Source organism: Rhea americana, unplaced genomic scaffold, assembly GCF_003343005.1.
Source record: "Rhea americana isolate MKP2758 unplaced genomic scaffold, rheAme1 scaffold_269, whole genome shotgun sequence".
Taxonomy (NCBI): domain Eukaryota; kingdom Metazoa; phylum Chordata; class Aves; order Rheiformes; family Rheidae; genus Rhea; species Rhea americana.
The window spans coordinates 549,672-575,144 of NW_028186389.1; positions in this window are offsets into that span (position 1 = coordinate 549,672).

Sequence of the window (25,473 nt, forward strand, 5' to 3'; positions counted from 1 at the left end):
TCTAGTGATTCTATCTGAATCAAGATCAATAGATTATTGCTAGATCAGTTTCTTCTGTGTTGTTAAGTAGGTAGTGTGCCATTTCAAACATGACACATACATGACACAACCATGTTGATTGCTGGAAAGGAAAGGAAACTGCAAGGAAGCGTAGCTCAGTATTTCTAACGAAATGCTTGATTCAGCAATTCTAAAAGGCTGTTAGAGACTAATGATTCTTCCAGCAGCAATAATGCTGCAATCTGTTTTGGAAAAGGAGAAGGGTATTAACACAGGCATCAGAGGGTGTGAATTACTTTCCAGACTATTGTGTTATCCTGCTGCAACTCCTGTTGACCACAATAAGACCAACAAATTTAATGCTGTAGATTTTAGCCACTGCTGTCTGCCTTCACATTCACAATACATTTGGAAATCAGTTTCATAAGTTATTTATAAAACCTGCCACAAACTTGCAATAACATTATACCTCCCTAGCATTCTTTTGTTCCAAATGCTTGGAGCCTACTGAACATTTTTCATACAAAAATGTAAAAAGCAAATGACAAAAAAATGAACAAATTTTCAGAATTTAGTTTTGGCTGAATCTATAGCCACAGTACAATCCCACTAGATAGCTGATTCTGCTTATCCTTCCCAAATGTTATAAATAACTAAACTCGAGAATCCAAACCTTTGTTGTCTTTCCTTTATCTTTTATTTCCATTTTAGTTAAGTTTAGGTACTTCTGCCTCTCAGTTTAGGTACTTCTTATTAAAAAAGCATTTAGACATATGTTAATGTAAATAAGCTCTAGATTGAACTCTAATATTAACAAAGAAATTACAGAACTAATAATTTTCTTCCACTTCTTAAGTTAATTGATAAATAATTTTAACTGATATAAAAATTCAAGTTTTGGGCTAGTGCCATGAGTACCATCCTGTTTAATTTAAGCATTTATGAAAACATATCTTTTAAAGAAAAACTCTTCATTGAGGCCCCAAGCCCAAATCCATAGACTTCAATGAAAAGTTTCCTACTGACTTTAATATGGTTTGGACAGAGGCCTAATAGCTTGATAAGCTCTGTTACAAACGGTTCTGGCTGGGGCTATCTGCTCACATAATTCACACATGAAAGAGGTTGCAGTTTGAGAAAACTGACTTTGGTTGTTGGCAAAGTCTGAGGAGAACTGCCTTAACGAAGGAAAATAGGAGGGCTTTGTGCTCTGCCCTTGCTTTCTGCAGGACAAGAAAAGGTGGATGTTGGTAAGAGGAAATAAATCGGCAAATATCCAGTTAATTTCCCGTATTTTTCATGTCTTTGCTCTACAGTTTCAACGCAATTTCCCCCCTGCCCCACTTTGAAAGGTTGAATAGATCACTTACATGCACATATTTCAAAATGCTATTCGAAACTATTTCCTAATTATATCTAATAGCAGCACACACAAACTGGTAAGAAAAAAATCAATAACATGCTTCCAAAAAGTAAAAAAGTTCAGCTATTTTCTGCTTGTCACTATTGTTTGCATAGAAGATGAGCTAAACTGACACCTACAAGAAACAGTCATAAACTTCAGAAGACACTATTTTTAGCAAATAATGTGTATAATATGCATTATGACTGCCAACAGGTTCTCATTGTACTAGGAGCCCTATAAAAGCTGTAAGAGGAAAGAATGCCTCCTTCAAGGTTAGCACTGAGAACAGAGTTGGGGGAGCAGAAGCAGTTATCTCCATTTTGCAGATCAGAATATGAACTAAGCAACTTAATCAAAAGACCAGCCTAGGACACTGCAGCAGAGCTAGAAATTGTTTCCAGTTCATCTAGGTCTCTCTTCTTTGTCTAATGCCTTAAAGACTAAGACAATTTTTAAAAAATCAGATTGAGTTAGACGTATTTTGACATAACTATCACTGTAGATATGCAAAATCTGGAGGCAGATAGTGGCTGATGACCATGAATACCATGCAGTGTATCACAGAACAGATGATACTCTTGTTACTTCTGTGCCTGTAAAAGCTGTGATGATGCCACCATAGGTTCTGCTGCCACTAGAGAGCTGAATGCTTTAACACTGGTTGCCAAATTATTTACTAGAATTCCTAGTGACAGTTACATCCCCAGGCATATTCCAGTGTGAATGTAAATTTCTAGCTGAAGAGCTAGATATGTGACGAGCAAATTACTTCATCACTCTGAAAATAGTTTCACATCAGTCATCTTAATACAGTAGGATACAACTTATATTTGGCTTGCAAGGGTCTCATCAGAAAGGAAATAGTTGTTCATTGTAGAAGCACAGCTCCATTCTATAAATACTGGAAACTGCGCACAGTGTCTGTATTATCACTTCCTTCCACAGATGTATTGGGTAATAACTATCTTTTCTAGCTCAAATATTTTATTCAGCCTAGGATTACTTGGTCTTTTCAACCCTCTGATTAGCAGCAGCAATACGTTAAACTAGTTCAGTTGTTTAAAAGGGCCACAAACAGCTATGTGGGAAGTTTCCAATCAGTTCTCGTCTCTTTCAAAAGGAGGAAAAAGGAGAAGTTAGCATGTAGTTTAAGCACATTTGTTCTCATGGTTAGCTGATGCAATGAGATCTTAGGAAATCTGTTGGTGAGCATTTCAGGGTGGCCGGACACACTGATTCTGTAGCTGCCTTCTGGGATACAGAAAGACCAAATTTTCTCAGATGCAACTGGTAAAATGATGGATGAATTTTATTCCAGGTTTTATTTCATGGAAATCAGTAAATTATGCCTGTTATTTTTGAAAGGAGTTCTTCTTCACCTTGTGCTGCCTGGTGACTCAGTCTAGAGATTGCAGTGTGGACAGAGAGATTATCCTTTGCTTCTGGAGGAGGATTTTCCACAGTATAACTTTCCCTTTTGACATTTTTCTGCCTGCAATACTAATCTCATTTTTGACCAGTAATTTTTTGTCCTGCTAGAATAGGTGCTTGTCTTTCATAGTATTAACTAGTACAAAATCATTCAGGCTAGACAAATTTATGTCAAGGAAGACTTTAAAATTTATTCTATTTCATACAAAAGGCTGGGATGCAATAAAGGCATTTCTGGTGGATAACGTAGTGTTAAGAGTTTTCCATCATCTGTGTTTGGCAGTAAGGTTTAAATCTCAACAGTAGGAATGTAAATCTTGCCTGTAAGAGTGTTCCCCATACTTTCTTTCCTTAAAAATTGGGTGCTGCGAAACACACAGTGTAGGACCTAACCATATGTCATCTGCAAACCACAACTGATGTACCAGCATTGTAGAGCATTTCTTAAAAATTGCACAGCACATGGCTGTGTGCCAGCTTCTGGATGCCACTAAGAGGATTAATTTTGACTTGCAAATGAGACTGGTTGAAGACTAATTGATCTACAGAATTTATCTCTTCCTATGATGCAGGAAAAGGCAACAATGAATACTGTGTACAAAATTCACCTATCTACTTCCATTTACATCACCTAAAATTGTTATAGAACACACAGAGAAAAGCATTCAGAAATTTTCATAATATTGGTCAAGTTATTTGAGATGTTTGAATGAAATAGTTCAGGTGAAGCATTAGTGTTAACTAAATACTGCTTATTATAGCTTTTTATGATGTATTGTTATAAGATGATCTTTTTATCCCAAGTAGCTTTACTAACAGAGCCACTTTTAATGGGCAAATGCTGTCTAATCTTGTATGATTCTAGAGAAATTTGATCTACTGCAGAAGACAAAACGAAGTCTTCAGTACCCCAAGAGAGAAGTAACGTGGTTGTTGGCATAGCCTGCTCCAAGTATCTCCTAATAATAAGACGACAAACCAGAATACACTCGGCCTAGCCAGGTCGAAGTTAGAACTGGAAAAGAGCTGCTCTGCATGGCTTTTTCCCTGAGTCAGAGATTTCCAGTTGAAAAATCCTTTCATAATTAAATTCTTCTCTGTCTCTTCTTCCTCCGTGGAAATTCCTACAGCAATTAAAGTTCTTGAAGAAAATTGGATACTCAGTTGCCATTTATTTGAATAGGGCTAGGACTGTCAAATTCCATAAGGGCGTCTCTGCTAGAGGGTTCTACAAAATCTAATATAAATAGAATACTCTGGTTCTAAACATAAATATTGCTAAGTAAATGTCTTCCAAATATTTCTCCCAAGTACTAACAGCCTAAATATGAAAGCATCCCTGATATGCTATAGTCACAAGTCCTTCCCCTTGAAAGACAAAACTTCAAACATATTGAAAGTACTATTTTTTTTAAAGTTAACTCTGAATGACACAAATATCTGAGTTATGAGTTGTGCTCATTTAGTCAGTAACCAGGTACTTTCCTTATCTCTCTCAGGGATTCATGTGCACAAGATATTCAGGAAAGCAACTTAACACGTTTCAAGAAAGAATGGGATATTTATGAGAAATTAGGATGTCCAGTTATATTAGATAGGATAACATATCTGTAAGAGATCTGGTTTCTTTTGCTTGAGGGTATAAGCCAAACATTAACCGCCTATGGGTTAGAGAAAAAATGGCTTCTAGGCGAGTCACTTAATAAGTGTTAACAGATACTCATCTTCTTTATTCCAAAGCAATTAGCTTTGGCTTCTAACCAATATTTTATTCAGACATATAGTTTCATGGAGAATTTTGAGACAGAAAACAGTGTATCTACAATTATTACAAAAGTGTACCTAGCTGGGGACTGTGAAGGGAATGGAAGTTTGCTATATATGGAGACGAGTAAGAAAGAAAAAGGCAGGCTCAGCTAAACAGCATCATAAAAGAGGCTGAGTATCTCAAGTTGCCCCTCTTGCTTATGATTCCTCTTGGCTTGCCTCCTTTCAGCTATGTGGGGAGATACCAGAAATAATTATTTTCTTGTGCCTCTGTGGAACAGGTCTGTGACTGGAGAAATCCCCATTGCAGTAACAGTGAAACAAGTGGCTGTTCATAAGAGACGATGTGAATCACAGAGCCCAAACCATTCTTTTATTCTGCTTGAGAAGTGTTTGGCACAATGATAGGTCAAGGTCCTAGACATCAAATTAAATAAATGATACACTCAATGGACTTTCATGAATAGTTGAGTCCTGCTGCTACAAAATAAGCTGTAGAACCAGATACTAATTCTGTAAAAAAGCACAGTGAAGAAAACCATCTTATACCTGGCTTAACAATCTTCTGAAAACTGTTCTTTTGAACTTTTCAAGCTTTTGAACTTTTTGAACTTTTGAAGCCATTCCCCAACTGCTAGAAGTCCTAGGAAAAGTTACCTGCTTTATCAAAGTGACACTAGCTGCCTCTACAAAATATTGGTAGGAAAGCTTGTTTTACAGTTTAATATTCAGTTTAAGCCTGACTTCGTTGCTCAGCAGCAAAAACTAAATTCCTCTTGCCAGAGTTCTCTCACAGTTATCTTTTAACAGCATCAAGACAATCTCAAAGAACATCATTCATCTTGGGATCACAGCAGTCATGAGATCATAGCTTTTACAGTTTGCCAGCACATACTTAGTCTTGTTGTGCCTTGTTATTCAATTAGAAGATCCCATTACAAATATTGAGCAATGTGCAAGGCTGATGGTAAGTAACAGCTGTGCAATTATGGTAGAGTAATATTGTTAGAACATAATAGGCCAAGCTTCAAATTTAGCACTATAAATTAAAAATGTCTTTAGTCAGCCAATAGCAACAATGCTGTCGGTGAGAGTGAAAAGGACAAAGGTCTTCGTACAAGAGATGCTGCTGCATGTTTTAGGCTCCAATCTTGTTTTGAGACCAATGACAGTTTTTTGAGGCCTGTGACTAGTTTACAGCAGGCCATTTTCGAGACACTACTCGCATTTTAGATGCTGTTTGATACAAGTTTCTCATTCTCTCTCTGTAACACCGCACAAGAAAGGCATCATATTAGATTTGCATATTTTAACCAAGAGAAGGAAATAGTATCATCCCTAACAGCATCTACCTTTCCCTGATGCACTGCAGAACTTCAGCTGGGATTCTTCCCTGGCTTCCAGTCAGAGATTTTAAGCAGTATACATGTCTCAGGGGAGTTGCCTAAAAATCTTCTTAAAGATCCAATCCTAAAATCCAAGGAAAGAAATGATTCCTTTCTTACAGGCCTTCCGACAAGGGACTCTCCAGTCAGTGCTTTAATATCCATCAGTTGCAGCTGTCTGACAAGGTGCAGCAAGACACAGGAGTGCTGGGCTCTGGTTAACCTTCCCTCCCTCACTGGGAAACCTTCCTGTTGTTATGGGGAGTGTCACAAGGGCAGAAATGCTCCTTGGAACGATTAGGAGTGGACAGAGGTCTTCACAGTCCAATTCTACCAAATCATCTAGTCACAGTAATGGAAATGAATGGCATTGAGATGCCTTTGCAGGTAGAGGAAAGACGTTGGTCAGGTAGATATTTGTGGTGGTATACAGGAAAAAGCTTATGCAGAAAGGTGGAAAAAGAACATAAATTTCTGGAAAACAAGGCTAACAGCAGACTGAACATGGGAGAGAAAAGCAAAAAAAGATTACTTAGGCACTTAGGTTCTGAGAACACATATTCAGTATTTGGCATCTGGGAAGTGCTGTTTAAATCAATGAGTCTTGGGCTATAATCCTGATATTTGATTTATACAAAGTCCCCAAAATACCAGTGGAACCTCAGCCATTGGCTAGGTGTCGCTCAAATGAATAACAGAGAAAAATCAGGACACACCAAGAATATGGAAATAATACACTTGTGCTACTATTCTCTTATAGGTACACTAGTACCAAAACTTCAGTATTAGATAAAATTCTCAGAGTACAGGACTTTTCAGTTAAATTAATTAATTAATTTCAGTTAATTTTTCATTAAATGCCTCATTCCTTAAGTCCTTTTGCTTTTCTTGTATTTAAATAGAGTCAGAATATTTAGAACGGGTGGTACTTGAAGTTTCTGCTTCTTCATTCTACTTTTCTTATATGAACTCTGTCCCCGTGTAAAGCTATAATAAACAGGATTTGTGTCTACTGAAAATATTTTTCAAAGCAGAGTTAAAAATCAAACACTCCATCTCTTTGAATGGAAACAGCTCTGAAAGAGACCTGCATTACATTTGCAGCAAAGCCCTTTGGGTACTCCTTATTGCACCTTATTGTGCTTCTTGGGTGGTTGAAGGCGTGAGTCGATTGTAATACGCCTGAGGTAGCCTATTATGATGGATTGATGCTTGCCCTATTGTGTCTTAGTACGCAGATGAACCACACAATTATCAAATTAACACTTCAGGCACTCTTTGTTTTATTGAGCCTAAGCCATACAGTATTTTACAGTTCTACAGCAGCTTGAACTACTGTGACTAAACAGTAAATTACAAAACACAGTAGTTTTATGAACTTCTATTCTGGCTGAGAAAACATAACCTGTTTTTGCTGGCTGTGAGATTTGTAGGTTAAACAGAGCTTCATTAATTCTGTATATGATGTCAGTACAGCCTGCTGAGGGAATTTAGGGATCTAGTGTGCTGATAACAAGTCCACAGAATTCCTGGAGCAGTGAGATAGCACTTTAATGCCTTTTCTTCCCTTTGTACATGAATCCATTGGATCCTTTACAGCTAGTCTTAAAAGGGCCTGGAACCTACAAATATAGTGAATAGCAGCTTCAAATGCAAAATCTGGAGATGGTGCTTATACTTAGGAATTCTAACAGTGATAAATGTGTTGACAAAGATGTATTTGGTAATTTTTTTTTCTCTCTAATGAAGGTTTACATAGCTTGAAAAGGTCAGGTAAACTGGTAAAGATAGCGACAGTCCTAAAACTCTCCAAAGTTGAAACAACTTTTGTTATATTAGTATCTTAGTTTTACTCCTATGAAATTTATGGCTCAGTAGTGAAGACAGGCACTTAAAAAAGGCATCCTTTTTGGATCCATATCCAGTCTCAGTGAATCAGAGATTTAGGTGTGACTATGGGTTTTGTTCAGCTAGAGACTATATGATATATCGCACCGTTTATCTCAGAATCCCACTTATATTCAGACTCTTCACCTTATTTGAGTAAGAAGGTTTCTTCTCATGGGGCATAGGTATATCTTGCCAGATACTGCAGTATATGGATTTATTTTCTTCAGGTAATGGCAAAGTTTTAAAAAATTCTTCATCAAAACTTTTTATTAACACGGAGATACTTCTGCATTTGTGCTCAGGCAATCATATCAAGCAGAATGACACATCTCTTCCTGAAAAGCATAGTGTACTATGGACACTTGGCAAAACACTGTACATGCTACTCAAAGCTGGAGCTTCTAGCTGGAGTTTCTAGCATTGCTGAAAGAGCAAATGTTACAGTTCAAAATCCAGAAACTGTGTTTTTCTCATATATGCTATAGACTTTTTTTTTTTTTTCTGAAGTGTGCTTTCATCAGGGACTAGGTGTCTCTATATGTAGTCATACAGTAGAAAACTTACAAGCATTACAGTAAATTCTAATTACTAAGATACTCAGGCAAGCAGTGTAACTAAAGAGGGCAATTTCTCAGCTGATACAGACTCTGGAGACATGTTGACGTCAACTGAAGTGCTACCTCTGAATCCAGATGGACAATCCTGGGGAAATGTGAAATGCAATTAGACAGATGTGTTCTACCTTTCAAATATTTACAACAAAGTATTTCCACACCATGTATAAGCAACATGACTATTATTTAAATGTTTTAAGTCTATTGCAAGATCTAGCAGCCAAGAGTTGGGTTCATAGTTAATAACTGTAAGTACCTCCTGTAGAAACATGCCAGATTTTGTCTTTCCACATAAGGTAAGCGGATGCTTGACCTTCACATTGGCATTTGCAAGAGTATTCCCCCTTAGTGGATGAAAGTTACTGAGAAGGACATGTAAGATCACTGGTTGCAGACACTTCTATTTCTCAGGTTTCACCCAGCCCTTCGGCCCTTCTGCCTCACGTTGACTCCACTATTTTCTTAAGTTCTGAGTACACTAGCTATCAAGCTTACATTAAAAACATAAAGCCTAATAGAAGGGAAGAACCTGTTTCACTCTGTACTTCATTCTAGGATTTACCACTAATGCTTCAATAGCATCACTGACTAGGTGCATGGAGAACACTTACCAGGCCAGTCTGCAGTGCACTGCTAGTAAACGAGCCGGGCTCAGCCAGTGTTAATATTCTGGCACCTTAACTTCCTTGCCAGCCCTCCCTTTTCCTGTGGTTTGCAAGTTTGACTATGAGTCATGCTCTACAAGGGAAGCTTTATCCTCTCCTTCCCAATCTGCAGACCAGAAAGATTTTTAGCTATACCATTTCCAAAAGTTAACAAACAAAGATGTTGACTTAGGGAATATTTTATCGACTTTGCCTTAATTGCTAGATGGGAATAACTAGCGATAAAAATCACACATCTTATTAATATATAAATAAATTATGATAGCAGCCTTTCTATCTCTAGAAAGTTGGCTGAAAAACAGATTGTCATGGCTGGGTGGCATTTACTTTTCTTTCTGTCAATATTTGGAGGATTTTATTACTTTGCAGTGCCAAGTTTAAAATGGCTAATGGAAATATTAAAATGGAATTAATCTAACTAACTAAATAAAACTGGTTGTCTTTGTGCTATTCCCTTGGATGTGATTTAATGTATTTTCTGAAACAAAGCTATGGTAGAAAAAAAAGAGTTATATTCAAGTTTACCTGTTGCTCATTTACTTATTCTCTTTTAGAAACTTTCTTTTCCAAGCAACAGAGCCAGGCCACGGTGCTTTAAAAAAAGTTGTGCTTCAAATTGTTATGTTTTGATGTACACAGAAAAGAAGGTTAGAAATGGCCAGAAGGTTCCCAGCTTCACTAACTTACAAAATATTCTATTTCGGGAAAACAGCAATACTACGGTGGCAACAAATGACCCATGTCAGTAACATCACTCTGCTGTAATAAGCCAATACTACAAAGTTTTGCTATCTCACAGTGCTGGCCTAACATGTGAAAAGCACACACATCTCTTGCTGATACTGCTATGTTAACAAAACCCCAGGTGTGAACAGTAGACCTTTGTCAAAAGAGAATCCTCTTGTCAAATTAGCTTTGCTGTTGGCAGTGATGGCATAACATTGTCATCTCTAGAACAGATGATGGTTGCATTTCCTGTAGGGGGTTTCACCATCTTAGTCAGAATAACTGCTGTTCTGAGCCATCGACAGGAATATTTCTAGGAAATTTATAAAAGAATCATAGAATAAGATAATTAATCTCCCATCACATTTTACTCCCCCTTGCATCATTTTTTAACTTTACACACTGACTTACATCTTTTTCACAAGCAGTTTAGAGGGTTACTTGCAAAAAAGAAATGCAGAACTCTCTTCATTTCCATTTTGGAAAGGAAAAAAAACCCAGACAACAAAACAACGGTCTTTGAAATCACTATGAACATTGATTGCTGAAGGAAGACTGCTTAACTAGAGAATCATCAAGTAACCTGAGGCTGGAAAACACAAAACATGGTATCTCTCTCCCTCTCCACCTCCCTACCCCCCCAAACACACACTTGTGCTCTAGCAGATCCTATAGTTACTAGTATGGCTTTCTTAAGCCTGTGGTAACAGCTAGAAGAGGTTTCTAAGGGGAGCATAGGAGAAACAAGGCAAATTAATAATGCACATGTAACTTGAAGATGAGAGAAAACACCTCTCCTTTTTAAGCATCAAAATACAGAGCAGATGCTTTACAAGTATGTTAAAAAAAGGTGGTAGTGGGGAGTAGGAAGATAGCATTGAACAGATTTTCTTCTTAATTCCCTCATCTTGCAGCATTGCTGTCAGTGCTGCTGCACTGCTTTATCCACGCAGCCAGTTGAATTCTGCTCCATTGCCACTTACTCCCTACTTAAATATTCCACGTTAGAAGTATGTAGGCTTTTTCATTAAACACTCACACTCATTCCTAATGAAAGATCCCTATAGATGTAGGGAGCTTTTGGCACCTTTGAAAAATTCATCAGTCTTCTGTTCCTCCTTCCCTTCCAACAACTAAATGCAATCAGATTCACTTCTCCTTCACTCCAGTTCTTTAAGATACCACTACCAGTATCAGTATCTAGTCTCCATTATCACTGCAGGGAGTGACCTGAAACTAGGCAGATGTACTGTTAGTCCACAAGTGATTGATACAATCCATCTATTTCTAATTTAACAGAGACCTACCCAAGACATTTGAGTCACTGGAGAGCAATGTGGTTGAGAGCAAATGCAGAGTTTATCTGAGCCACTTCCCATCTTCTGACTTCATTTTTCTTTTTTTTCCCCAAGACCCCAACTTTAAAGTCAAGTGGATATATAGGAGTTATGACTTGGTATAGTTGTAAAGTACAGGTATTCGCTGGACTGAATATTGTAGATTTCCAAGTGGTGGTGCTGGAAGCAGGGAGGATTTACTGAGATAGTTTTATGCACTTCTTAATCCGCTTTAATCTGTTTAAATAATATACTGTTATTCTTATTCCATAGATGGAAGTGCAGACTGAGATTAACAGAGACCCTTAGTAAGCCACTAGTTGAATCGCCATTAAAAGAAGTGGTAACTTTCCCTTTTATTTTCTGAAGAGAGAGCCATGCTGCCTCCTGCCATCACTCTCTTCAGTAGAACCCTTTGCACTCTTCACTTGAAATTTTCCCTGAACACCAGGCCAATTGGCAAAAATACTGGAAGTATCCAAGAATTACGACTTATTCTGATTCTGAAAGAGATGAAACAAAAAGGTTGAAATTGACTCACTGAAAGATAACAATTTCCCTCTGCAAACAGTCATGGTGCCTATTCATTGCACTGGATGAGAATGAGGCAGTCAAAGCCAGCCTTTGTAGTAATTGCTTCAGAGTGAAACAATCCCTAACCACATGGATTTAGACCAGTACCACGCACCAGTGGTGACTTTGAGGACTATAACATAAACAAGTTATTGATTTGTTTAACTACAGTGATGCTCTTTTCTTGTGCATGAAAGTGTAAATTGTGCTGTTGGTACTGTGGTAGAGCATATACGTAGGTATGATTTTGTGGGCATTAGCTTCCTCCATAGCAAGAAACACTCGAGCCCCTCCTCCAGAGTGGAGTTTTTCTCTATCAGATTGTGTCTGAACCAGCTAAAGAAGCTCTTAAGTCTTCTATATACCAGGTAAATATTATAATGACCCAGCTATAGCAAAGACTACTATGATCTCTTTAAAACATCCTGTGGAACAGATTTTCATTTTGATGAGACAGCACCACTTTTGTTCAAGTTTCATATAGCTGAATGTGTTGCACCCAACTGTACATCTTTAAATTGATTCCTTTCTCCAAAAAAAAAAAAAAAAAAAAAAGTTATCTCATGGTAAAACTGTTAGCTTATTGCCTGGCCAGATGACATATAAGATAAATATAAAGGTAGAGTCTGTATAAGTTGGTGAATTTGCTTCTGGAATTCAGAAGACTAGACATACCATGAAAACCCGTACTACTGATACTGATAGGGTGGTCCATACATTTTTAGTTCTTCCAGAAACTGTTCCAAATATTTTCTAGCATAAGGTAACGTCAAGTTGAGTTCATGGGGCTCCTGTGGATTTGACTCTGCAGCTCATAGCCTGCAAAATATTCTCAAACTTGTCATTAGGAAACTCCAGTTCTCACTCCCTTCTCTCATCATCATGGAGGAGATACAGTGACAGCAACTCATTCTCATTCCCATGTGCTTTTGTGATTGCCTGGAGTGCTGCTTATGCACTTCTATTATCAAGTCATCCTTATGCCGCATGTTGCTTTGCTGTCAAATTCAGAATCTTGTCACTGAGACTGATGAGTGATCTCCTTGTTTGCCTGGCCATCCCTTGACAGGTCTAATTCTGTTGCACTTGTTCCTGAGAGACTGAAGGGGGAAAAAGTTTAGCTGATGCCCTTGAATTCATCAATTCTGTTCTCTGCCATTGGAGTTCCAAGTAAAACCATTGTGCAGTGTTCCCTTTTCTTACTACTGTATCAAAAAACTTTTTATTGGACACTTTTGTAGAGTTATCATCCCAAGCCCAAGAAATGGCAAGTGAACTTCACCTTCCAAATATTCAAACATCTGGTGGATTGGGAAGGAGAGAAGGAAGCAATGAACAGCGGGCCAGCTGAAAGGAAGACAGAGCAGTAAGTGGGATTCTGTGGCAATCTCTTTCAGGCTGATGCAGTGCTGCAAGATGTTATCATGGCTCAAGCGTCAAAATTGATGAGACTAACTGTCTACAGATGAATTCATAAGAAACTGTGCAATGACTGAAGATCAGAACAGAGGCTAAGGAAGGCTTGCTTTATGAGAGAACTTCAAAGAGTAGCTGAAAATTTTAGTGGCTCAAAATTCAATTCTTATACTCTGGAAAAAGACAAAAACAGATGTTTAACAAACCAGCTGCTGCACTAGTGGCAGAGTATCTCAATAAACAACTAGTCTGAAATGGTGGTGAGGAGTGTCCTGATGCAGATCTATAGTAACTGAAGCTGGGACATGACTACCTTTTTTTTTTTTTTTTTTTAAACAAGCTCTTTCTTTTACATTAATTCCCTTGCCTACCACTTTCCCTCTAACAGGTGGAGTTCCTAGCTCCTATAGGCCAAAATTTTGCTGGTTCAAACGTAAAAATGGGTAAAGCCAGAAAGACTGCCAATTGTGTTGGGAGGAGGCACAGATAAATACTAGAGAACAACATACAGGAACAGGTATACAGTAGCCAGAAACCTCAGCTGCAGGGCTGCTGTAGTTAGGATTAGGTCTTCTCACACATGTTTATGGAAAAGCAGACAAGCAATATTGGATAAGATGTAGATGTAGCACATGTCAGGCTGTGCTTTCCTATGGTTCTTCCAGAACTACGCAAGTGCCAGCTTGCAACATCTAATTCATGATAACAAATATTGTCATACTTAAACTAGTGAAAGTCATTAGCCATTTCTGCTTTTAAAAAATATGTATTTACAAATCAGAAACAAGAAAAATGAGCAAGTCTGTCCCATTTGATATTTTCAATACTATCCTCCACCTTCGATTCAGAAGGTTGCATTACAGATATATTTTATTATTATACAGGCTTTATGCGTGTCTAGTATAAATACTACCTCGACACACAGGGGCTTACTACTACTTCTGTTAAAGATACTATTATTTTGTCATGTGTTAAATATGTTCTTCAGTTCATCAGTGACTGATGTACCAAGCAATCTGGAATGTTCTGTATAGCTGAGATCAATCACGAGATCAGTTGAATGATACATAAACACTGAAAGTGGAAAACCAATCTTTTAACATGAAAATGAGGTGTTCTATTTTCCCAAAGCTTATTGCCAAGCACTTTTCATTAAAGATAGCCCGACTTCCTAGACAGTCGTATATGCTCTTGCATTATACTTAGCCATCTTGCTTTGTTTATATATCTCAGATGTTGCAGTTGAACTCTCCTCTAAGCACGAAAGAGGCATCTTGAGATTTCACCATAGGCAAAATCAGTATTTATGAACAATAAATTGATTATTTTGCAAACTGTACAGTTTGTTGGCAAGAACCATGCTGAAAGTCAGAAAATTAACTTATAATCCCGGTTGTGTGCACACGCAAAATTATGTTTTGAGAAAAAAAAGTAAAATACAGGTAATGCAAATAGGAGACATTAAAAATGCCTAGACTACTGAAAACTCAGATCAGAGTTTCTGAAGCTATTCAAGCAATGAATTAGTCTTATACAATCAAGACCAACTTTCCATCGAGTTCTAAATGATTATAATATATCACTTCATGTCCTGAAAGGGTCTTGCAGTACAATGCCCTATATTATTTATATTGTTTTTTCCCTTTTATTTTAGATTGAGAAACAGACTTCTTATTTTCTGTTTTTCAGTAAATAGTGGGGAGGAGGAATATGATGATTTTGTTCTTGCAGAACTGGCATGTCAGTTATTTGGGCAGGTTATTTGCTCATCTCATCAGCTATCTTGTGTACTAATTAAATTGATGGATTATTGGACAGGGAGAAATCTTCAAAGCTGTTTCAGGAATGCTGCAGGCACTTTGTAGAACCACAAATGCAAACAACTTGATGGTTAACAGGATATAATTAAATGCACAAGTAATATGTTACGACACAGCCCCATGGGCTATTACCAAGCCTTCCCCCCTTCCCCCAACTAGGTATATTAATGGCACTACATTAAGGAACTCTTAAACACTCAACTTCAATATACTGCTAGCTTATTCTTTGGAGAAGGTTTGCCTTTAATGAAGTTTTAATTTGTTTAGCATACTTTATCTTGCATGCAGTGTTGACACGACACTAAGTCCTGCTTGATCTGTCAGCCCAGCTAAGCGTTGCTTGCCACATGTTATGTGTAGTGTGTTAGGGAAACATACAGCAATTATTCTGTGTCATGCATTGCATTTAAAGGAATATTAGAAAAGTCTCTTGCAAGGAAACTTGCAAGGAAAGAGTTCTGCCCAAAAGGTTATTTATAGACAGACAAATATATAAGCAGTCTGATACCATGGTGATTAAAAAAATGTAAATATTTAGTAATATCAGAACCTTATTTGAAGTCTGGGAGAATAAAGCCCTGTGCATTCTGGCACGGTGAACCGAATCTGACAATTTCATCTTTACCACTTTAATTACTGGATTCATGTTTAAAGGTTATACATTGAGTATAGCCACGATAAAATTATCTCTACATTTTCAAGTTTTCACTGTGCTCTGGAGTATAAAGTGTTCAGATTTCAGTGCTGGCCACTATTAAATTGTATGGGACATTACACTTCCTATTCCACTCCTTTCCCCACAGATAGCATCTCAAGTCTGGAGAACATAACCGCATCAGTTACTCGGTATATAAACTCACTTTGTTAACTCATAACACGGGGAGTAAAATAAGGACAAATTCTGAGGCTCTTGCTTCAGGCTTTATTCCCAAATCATGATTTTTCTAGCTCCAGAATCTGAACTAGGTTATCAATCCACTTTATACTGATGGAAAGAAAACAGAGGCAGGTATTTATAGCAAACTTGAGTCTCAGTACTCTGAGGATCCTGATTTACCAAAAAGTTCTGAATTCTCTAACCCTAATGAATTTATTACCTTTCATCATTCGAACTAATTTCAAAAGCAATTTAGGCTTAAATACATACAAACTTCTCGCTTCACTTGATACCACAATACTTCTGTTACGTTTGTTTGACTTGGCATTTGCCAGTACAGTGCCACTGGAATACTATCCTGAAAAAAAATGTCTGAGGGCAACAGAAGGGCAACTTAGACAAGGCAAATGTACAAACTCAAGACAGAATCCAGTCAAGATATTCCAATATTTGGATTTATCATCCAAAATTCTAATAATGGGCAAAACCATTTGAATCTTTTACGAAAGAACAACCAAACAAGGAAACCCACAGTATCCTGGAACATGATGATTTTATTTAATATTTTTGAGTTGAGAAAATCTTAGGAGAAGAGACAGGCTGTCCATCACTAACTCTTAGTTTCCCTAGCTGATATAGATGTCTGTTGTAAATTTGACTTTATGATTGAGAGAACCCTGACCCTCTCCCTTTCCCACACAGCCCTTAGGAACAGGGCTCTAATCCAAGAAAAACCCACCAGGATGATGAGATCCCCACTAACTTCACACACAGCAACTCCGCTTCGGAACTTTGCTGGGGATACGAAAGCCATCAGCAAGAAGAGGGTGGAGGGCCAGCCCTGCTGTGCCCCTGTACACTGCTAGGGCAGATCACCTCCGCAGCATCTGACCAAGGAAGAGGCAGAGGAATAGTCAGGTCAGGCACTGCAGGGCACAACACTGATACTGCAATTTGTTACCACTTAATAGTACACATATAGAATGTCTACTGTGATGCCACTTGTCACCTTTCACAAATACATACATTTCTCAAGGATACAAACTTTGAAGTAGCAGCAATTTGGATTGTAAGGAAAAAGAGCGGCACAAGTCTACACAGTACAATCATATCAAATGACCTTTATTAAAATTGTACATGAAATGCAGAGAAATTGTCTCTTTACTAGTAGTTTGAAGTTTTCTCAGTATATCTGCAGACACTAACAGCTTTCCGCTTCTAGTCAGAAACAGTGGTACAAAACAGCCGGTACAATATAGAACTGAAGACAGGAAAATTTGCTAAACTAATGCTCTTTGCAGTCAATTCTCAGAGCAAAACTCAATAGCATATTCTTAACAGTTAGTATCTATGTACAAACTAGAAGTTGAACTGGTGTCAAAAATTACATACAAAAAAGCTGAACACTGGTTTAGATGGGAGCTGCTTCACACGTTCAGCAAAAAAAGAAAGCAAAATTTTAGTCAGTGCTGGCAGTTAACACTTAAATGGAGTTGCTAACTCTCCAAAATGCATTTGAGCCAAGTATTTGATAGGATTCATTGGTTTACTCTGATTTTTCCAACCTTGTTTATGAACAATGGCAGCCTTCCAGCTTTTTAATAAATGAAGACAAGAAGGTGATACAAAAGCAGCTAAATTGGATTCTGTCTGCCATTTGATGGAAATACAAAGATAATTGAATACTGTTAATGGATTTAAAGTTTGACAAGAAGGTTTCTGTCGATAAATCCCACCCAGCTAAAATATTCTTCCCAATCAAATCATTAGCACATAGAACATGTCTGTAACTACTCACTGTTCAAGGAATTAACAATATATTTCAGAAGAAATTTTGACATAGAAGCAACTACTGCAAGGTGGGTTTCACACTACCACAATTCTTGTAATAAATAGAACTCACTGAAAACAATTCCCTCTGTTGTTTACTTACTTCAGTTAGGTCTCACTAATATTAAAACTGGACTAAAGTATAAAAATTCTTGCACCTCCCCCATAAAATCAAACCATGCTTCTAGCACATTTGAGAATAAGCTTTGCATTTTAGATATATTGTGTGACCTATGATTCCTTAACCTAGCCAATTTGATTAATTCTGCTGAGATGTCCCAGATGAATAAAGCTGAGGAAATTCCAGCTCACTAAGACAATGTGCAGTAAAGCTGTTGTGTTCCTTAACTCACTAACATTGTGATGTTACTGGGTTACTCATATTCATCTTGCCAAGTAAGACAATACTCTTAAGTAAAATTCATTTTCCACGCAGAGGCAGAAAGTGCTACAGATGGGAAAACAAAACAAATTGGCTGCTTCCCAGTGTCTGACTGGCATCATTTGCATTTGATGGCTATGGAGTCCTTGCTACTGGAAGGAGATGTGCCTGAACTCTTTACCTATGCAAAGGCAAACTGCACACTTCAGACAAAAGGCTGGTATAGCTATACTAGCAATACCCCCAGTAGAGATGGGACATATCTGGCAGGAACATTAATTTGATGGGATAGTAAAATTTTGATTTAGAAACCTCTTGCCAATATAACTCTTACTGCTAAAATTTACAGCTGCAAGGGAAAGGTAGCCTGATGTTATACTGTCTAATATAGTACTGTGTACCATCTAATTTTGCCCATTTTAGCAGCACTACATTGTCTGATAAGTCCATGTTGGAGAAAACTTACTTCCATGAAAAAAGCTTTTGAGTAGCTGCAGATCAGCTCTAACACGTTTGTTCTAAAGCAATTTGCATCCGTATCATAGCTGAAGAATGATGCAAAACAAATGCTTAAGACAGGGGGAAAAAATGGCATTGCCCCCTGCGGCTTTCTTGTTAGAAAACAGAATTTACAGATAAAGAGTCAGCATGGGATGGTGCTAAGGTTCGTACTGACTATGAAGAAGAGGCCTAAGCAAGTATCTTCCTTTACACTCAGGTTTATAAAGCCATTCCATAGTTCACAAACCACTCCTGGTGTCAGGCACTCTTTCACTGATGAGACAAACAGTAGATGACAGGCCAAAGGAGGGGGAAGACGGGACAAGGCTGTTTATGATCAAAAGTGTGTTTAATGTTAATCAGTGAGGTTAGTTTTGTTTCTCCAAGTGGTAAAAAGCATAATTTTTGCTAAAATAATTTTAGGGGTGCTTTTTTCCCCCCACTGATTACTGAATCTCTTCCCCTTAAAAAGTTGAATTCTTAATAGGAAACCTTGCCCATTTTCTTTAATCCATAACTGGCAGAATGAGTTATATGGACCATTTTCTCAGGCAAATAGACTAGAGAAGCTTTAACATGCTGGCAGCTTGCTGGAAGAGGAGCTTTCAGCAAAAAGCAATATGCAGTATCATTCCAATTCTTAAATTAAAAAGGTCTCAGCAGCCAAACAAATCCACTTTTTAGCTTTGTTCTTTGAGAAATTCTTATGCTAGATACACATTAAGGAACAGACTGATGCCTGGAACAAAGCCCAAAGGTATCTCTGTTTGAACCACTAACTAAACAAAAATAAACGCAACTTCATTTCAAACAGTATTAAGAGTAAATTATATAAAATGCATAGTACTTATTCTCACACTGAGGAGAACTGAACTCAAACACTCTGCCTAATTATGGATATTGCTTATTAAGAAAAATACTGTTCTTCTCAGGACTTTTCCCATCTTGCTTAAAAGAATGGTAGATTTAACAATAATTTTGTCTTACAAGGAAAACTATCAGGAACTGTATTTGTAGGCTACTATGTCAGTGCATAATAAATTGGCTTAATTTATGAAGATCAAGGTTAGACCTCATGAAAAAAGAACCTATAACCTGTCCCATTGGTTTAGTATCTTATATATGCAAATTTTATTTAACATTTTTATAGGAGAGTAACTACTTTGCATTTACCCAAAGATGAGAATATTACAGAATACTGCCACTGTGTTCTGACACACACAGTGACACACTAATGAATCTTGTAGCATAAGACACCTAAACTTTACTGGTGGTAACTTGTTCTTGTTTGTCATCTGAGGCTTCGTGAAAAAGAACCCAATTCTCCATCTCCTAGGTGCTTCCTTCTCCTCACTGTTTTCCACCAGATCTTTCTGAAGAACATTTTCCCGTTTTTAACAAGGCTCTGATATTAAGAAAGTTAACATTTCACAAAAAAAAGTTGAACTAAAGTTTAATTCATTGCTTCTTGACAGGCCTTGCTTATCAGTATTTTCATTTTAGCAGCTTTTACAATTTATGGCAGCGTATATAGCTCTGCATTGTAATAAGTCACTCTTCATGGTTTTCAAGAGAATATGGAATTAAGGATTAACCAGTAAATATTACTGCTGCTACCAGACCTCTTTCAGTACCACATGACTGACACTTCAGCACAATCTCTTCCCTTCTCTTGCCTCCCTGATTTTCATGGAGGCTTTTGATTTTAATTCATATTGGAATCACTTTTTATTAAATTCTGTGATTTACAGATAAGAAATTTGGGAATATTTCATACTTTTTTTGTGTTTGGTATTCTCTCAGGCATACTTTAACCTGTTCCAGACACTTACTGACTGGAATTCTTCATCTACTATGCTCTGCAGGCTTAACTGATCTGTTACTGTTCACACAGAATCAAATACTGATCAAAGATAGCAGTTTTGCTTTTTTGCAGACTCTAGTCCTACACAAATCTACATATTCAGCCTACTCCTATAAGCAAGCCCCCTTGGAATAAAGGGAAGTAGGCTTCATTTGTTTGGGGCCTAAGAATGCTTGAGGAATAAGGAAAACATTTACTTTGACATCTGCTTCAGCAATGAAAGCGTTTTTGTTGTTGCTGTTTTACTTTACTTTCTATTGCAGCAAAAATTTGCAGGATTTTTCTAGTTATCTAGAATTCAGTGTGTTCCCTAGAGCAGAGGAAGGTTTAGGAGAGCTGAGCCGAAGGGAATGAGCAACTCAACTGAAGTATTTTTTTAAAAGCTCTCCTTCAATCAAATGTTGTGAATGACGAACCAGTTACACTAGTCTATGCAAATATACACTGTATAGTAAAATTTCAGTTATTTTTCTTCAAAATATGAAAAATTTGTTGCTGAAAGCAATTTGGGAGCATTTGAAGAGGATGCTTAAGTACTTTTTCTAAAAGACTGTCTTGATTTCATAAAATCCTAATTACCTGCTAACACTTCACAGAATCGCAGAATGGTTGAGGTTGGAAGGGATCTCTGGAGATCATCTAGTCCAATCCCCCTGCTCAAGCAGGGTCACCTAGAGCATGTTAGACAGCATCATGTCGAGGTGGGTTTTGAATATCTCCAGAGGAGGAGATTGCACAATCTCTCTGGGCAACCTGTTCCAGTGCTCTGTCGCTCTCTGTCACTCACACAGTTGCACTAACTCTTGCTCCTGTGCCTGTTGAACTCATGGCTCATCAATTTTTCATGATCTTCTATCTTTTTGACAGACTCCACTGAAGACCTTCTCATATTTGCCTTACCATTTTGATTATATAATGACTAGAGAGCATGCGTCTTCCCAGACTTCCAGGCTCTTCATTCTACCTCCTCTGAGTTGTCTTTCTCACTATATGCCTAAATTAATTTTCTGTAGGTAATTCAGCTTCCCAAAGGGACATAGGAGATCAAGCACTAAAGCAAGCAGCGCATTAAGCCACTTGTGCTTAGTTTCCTGGGCACTGTTTGGAAAAGTATCTTCTTTAAACACATACACATTAAAAGATGCTTAGTTTTCAAAGAGCATTTCAAGCTGAGTTGTTGCAGTGTGAAGTTATGGGAGAACCTTCTGTGGTTTTTGAAGAAATGGAAAGGTTTGGTATGTGACTTATCTGTAATTCAGCTCCCTCGCGTTCACTGCTTTTGATCCTCATAAGGGGCTTTGCAAGGTATGATACTGAAGATCTTATTAAAGCATCTGGCATGTTTTACTACTTGCAGCTCTTCCTAAGAAATTAGTAAATTGAAGAGGTTCTAATTTTACAGTTTAATTAGATTACCATAAAATGGTATCTGTAATTCAGGTGTTGGGAAGCATCTAAATGTGAAGAAATAGAAGATGAACCTCTGATCTCTAAATCAGAAAGGAATTGGATAAAACACATCCAGCGTTTGCAACACTCATTGGATTGCTACTAAATATATCAAAATCTGCAAAATAAGTATCAGGGGAAAACTGTATTTATTTTAATATCCTTTTTTTTTCCTGATGGCTGGTATCTTATTCTATATTTGACTTGTACTTCTGCATGTTTGTCAGAAATAGCTGATTTACTAAAATCTTATATTGTCAACCAACTACAAGAGAATAGAGTAGTCAACTCAAAAAAATTAAAACTTTGAATCTTGTTTAGTTCTTTTTAAAAGATTAAGTGATGGTAACTTATGATATTTGCTGTGTTTTTATCAGTATATGTTGAAGAAGTCTTTGTGGATTGCATTAATCCTTTTTTCTATTAACTATGTATCTTCAAAGTTCAAAGGTATTTTTCATCCACTTGACAATACAGGGTCAGGCAAAGAGGAACAAACATCATTAAGGAGTTATTAAAACTGCTAGTGCTCACATTCAGAATGAGGGCAGTACAATTATTCAGTTCTTATGGCATTTGTCCCATCTGGTACAGCAAACCTAAAGGAACATAGTTTATCAGCAACAAATAGTGTGGCCAGTACAGAATCATCTCCTCTGCTCCTATTAATATGCTTCTATAACTGAGTATGGTCTAGAACAGTTTATGGTTCTCTTTCCCTGTATGCTGTTGATTGTCTGCCTAGTCTCTGACAAAAATTACTTTGCCTCCTGCCTTGCTGTATTAACCCCCAAATACAATAATAAAACTTGTAGCTCAAGCATCAAGACCTTACGTAAAATTGCAATTAAAGTGCAGATTCTTGACTGACAGAATATACTGCACAGATGCAAAGTACAGCAGATAATAACTACATGTAGCATCTTAAGTTTCCAGGTGACATGGAAGAAAGATTTCTCAATTGTTATATAACAGATGCCTATAATTTAACTTGCTTAAGGCTTTGTATTTTAAAGCTACTTTCTATTCCTTCTATGGAAGGAATAGATTTTATAATCTGGTCATACTTTAAACTGAATAGCTGAAGTTTTCTAGGCTCTAATCTGCTCAGCCAGAATTATTCTTAAAACTGAGTTGAGCTATCTTCAAGAACAAAGCTGGTAAAATGTTTCTCTAGTGTGAAATACTTAACTGTTCTTCTGAGAAGGTCACAATGGTTCTTTGTTTTATAGCAGGAACTCTGAACCAAAGGTGATTTTACCCTTCTTTTCATAAATGCAGATATGTGCTTTTTGCACAGACATTCTCTCTCCTATTTTTCTTTTTTTTAACTTGAAATTATTATACTCTTATCCAGTAACCAGTCAAGGCACATATTTGGGAAATCCATCAGTACATGGCCCTCTCCTAAAGTCAACATGAAAGTAGAAAAAAATGAAGGCCTGTTCATACCTGGTTGATGTTCTTCTCAGGGAGGGATTAAGCCACACAGTCAAGGCAAAAGAGAATTGGTGACCTGCTGTTCTTCACATCATTGAAAGCTTGCTGTGAGTCAGGGAGGTCAAAGTTTATAAACCATCCGAAGAGCAAGCCAGGGCTTTTACTTCTTTGTAGGAATCTCCTGTGCAGTTGGCCTCCACTATTTTTACTGGAGAAAGAACAGAAAGAGAAAGGAACTGCAGAAGAGGCAGATGAGAATAAAGGAATCTTGGCTAAGGACGTGGATGGAAGAGATACAAACTAAGGTCAGAAGAGCTTCCCCAGACTTTCAGCTGGAGGCCTCATGCTCTTCCTCCTGCCTTCCACAAAATTTTGATTCCATGTCAAGGAATATATCTTAGCTTCATCAAACTTCTCCAGAAATCAGGAACTTCATTTTCCCATTTGGCATCACTCTGAAATTTCAGGGCCAGCTTAACTTGCTGGAATGCAGTCTGACACAGAGCATAGGCCTCTACAACAGTTACTGAGACAATTGCTGACACAATTGCTATTTTAAGCATAAGAAACACCAAATATTTAAGTATTTGAAATCCAATTTAACTGACAGTAGTTTATTACCTGTAAGGCTAGTCACTTCCTTTCATAAAATACAAAGATTCACAGCTTCCCCGCAAGAGATGCTATACCATGTCAGTCTGGAAAAGTCTGAGAAACTGAACTTTTAAAAAAGTGAACTAAAATAGCTCCTCCAGGGGAATTGTCATCATTAATATTTTTAGTCTTTAAGCTAGTTTATTTTTTCTCCCTGTGAGCCCAGTACAGATGAAATTAAATCTTCATCTTCTATAAACTAAGCTCAACCTGTTAAGTAAGGGTGAGTTATATAATCTCAGGGTCCAATTTACTTCAGCTACTGCACTAGATTCAAAAATTACCACAAAGTCTATAAGTGCCCTGAAAAAGTCTGTACATACATTTTGTTTGAGGAACGTAACAGTCTAACAAGTTTAATTCAGAACTTTCAGCTTGTTCAAGTAAACTTTCTAACTTATCTCAAATTGCTGGCAAACCCCTCACACTGGACATGCAGCCACAGGGAGCCTGCATAGAGTAACTGCTTTTAAAGTATGAGTCCTTGAAAGACGTATAATATATATATGTAGGGTTACATCCTTAAAATTTAACATCACAGTTAAAGTGCTCCCACCAAAGACCTGTAATTTCCAAATTTCCAAGACCTGTGTTCCCTAGAGACACCTGGCAGCATATATCACTCTTCTCAGCTGCACTGAGTTTTGCTGGCTGAGGGAAGAAGCAGGAGAAAAAAAACCAGAACTTGAGTTTCAGCACAGGCTTTTCCAGCACAAGGTAAGAATGGCCCTCCTGAATGATCTCACCACACGTATGTTGGGTATGTACTCAATCTGTACACATCACCCAGCTAAGAAAGAGCTGGAGAATTAAAATTTTGACTAAAACATGTTAAATTTCTTTTCTTATATCTGCTTTCTTTAATTGTAATTCAATAATGAGATACTTTGGGGAAAAGAAGAAACTGAAAATTTTATCTGTAGCACAGTAGTAGGTTAGAATAGGAAACAGAAATGTTCACTCATTTCCCCTTTAGCAAGCACAGGTGGACAGCTTATGTGGCTACTTCATTGCATAGTATCATCTGGGATAGTTCTCTGCCTGAGTTTCTCCACTTGATTAAAACAACAACAACAAAAAAGCCAAAGCCTCAAAACCCTCCAACTTACTTCACTGTTGCCCAAAAGAGAAATTTTGAATACCTCCAAACAAATTTCCTAATTTTAAGAAAAGCATTTTTATGCATAGGCTACAAATGCTCAAAACACCACCTCCTTTCTTTCTGCTTGGTAACCCCCTTCTACTGGTACTGCTTATTTGTAAATTTTGCTACACTTCATTATGCAGGTAGATGAGCTTAGGTTATCTTTCTTTCTTCTGGGAATTTTGCTATGTAGTAAAGTAGCAACCAGCCATTCTATATGGTTACCACCTCCTTCAATCTCAGTGACATTCTCTATCCTGCTATAACGTGAACTCCTACAAGACTTAAAATAGAGCTTTTCAC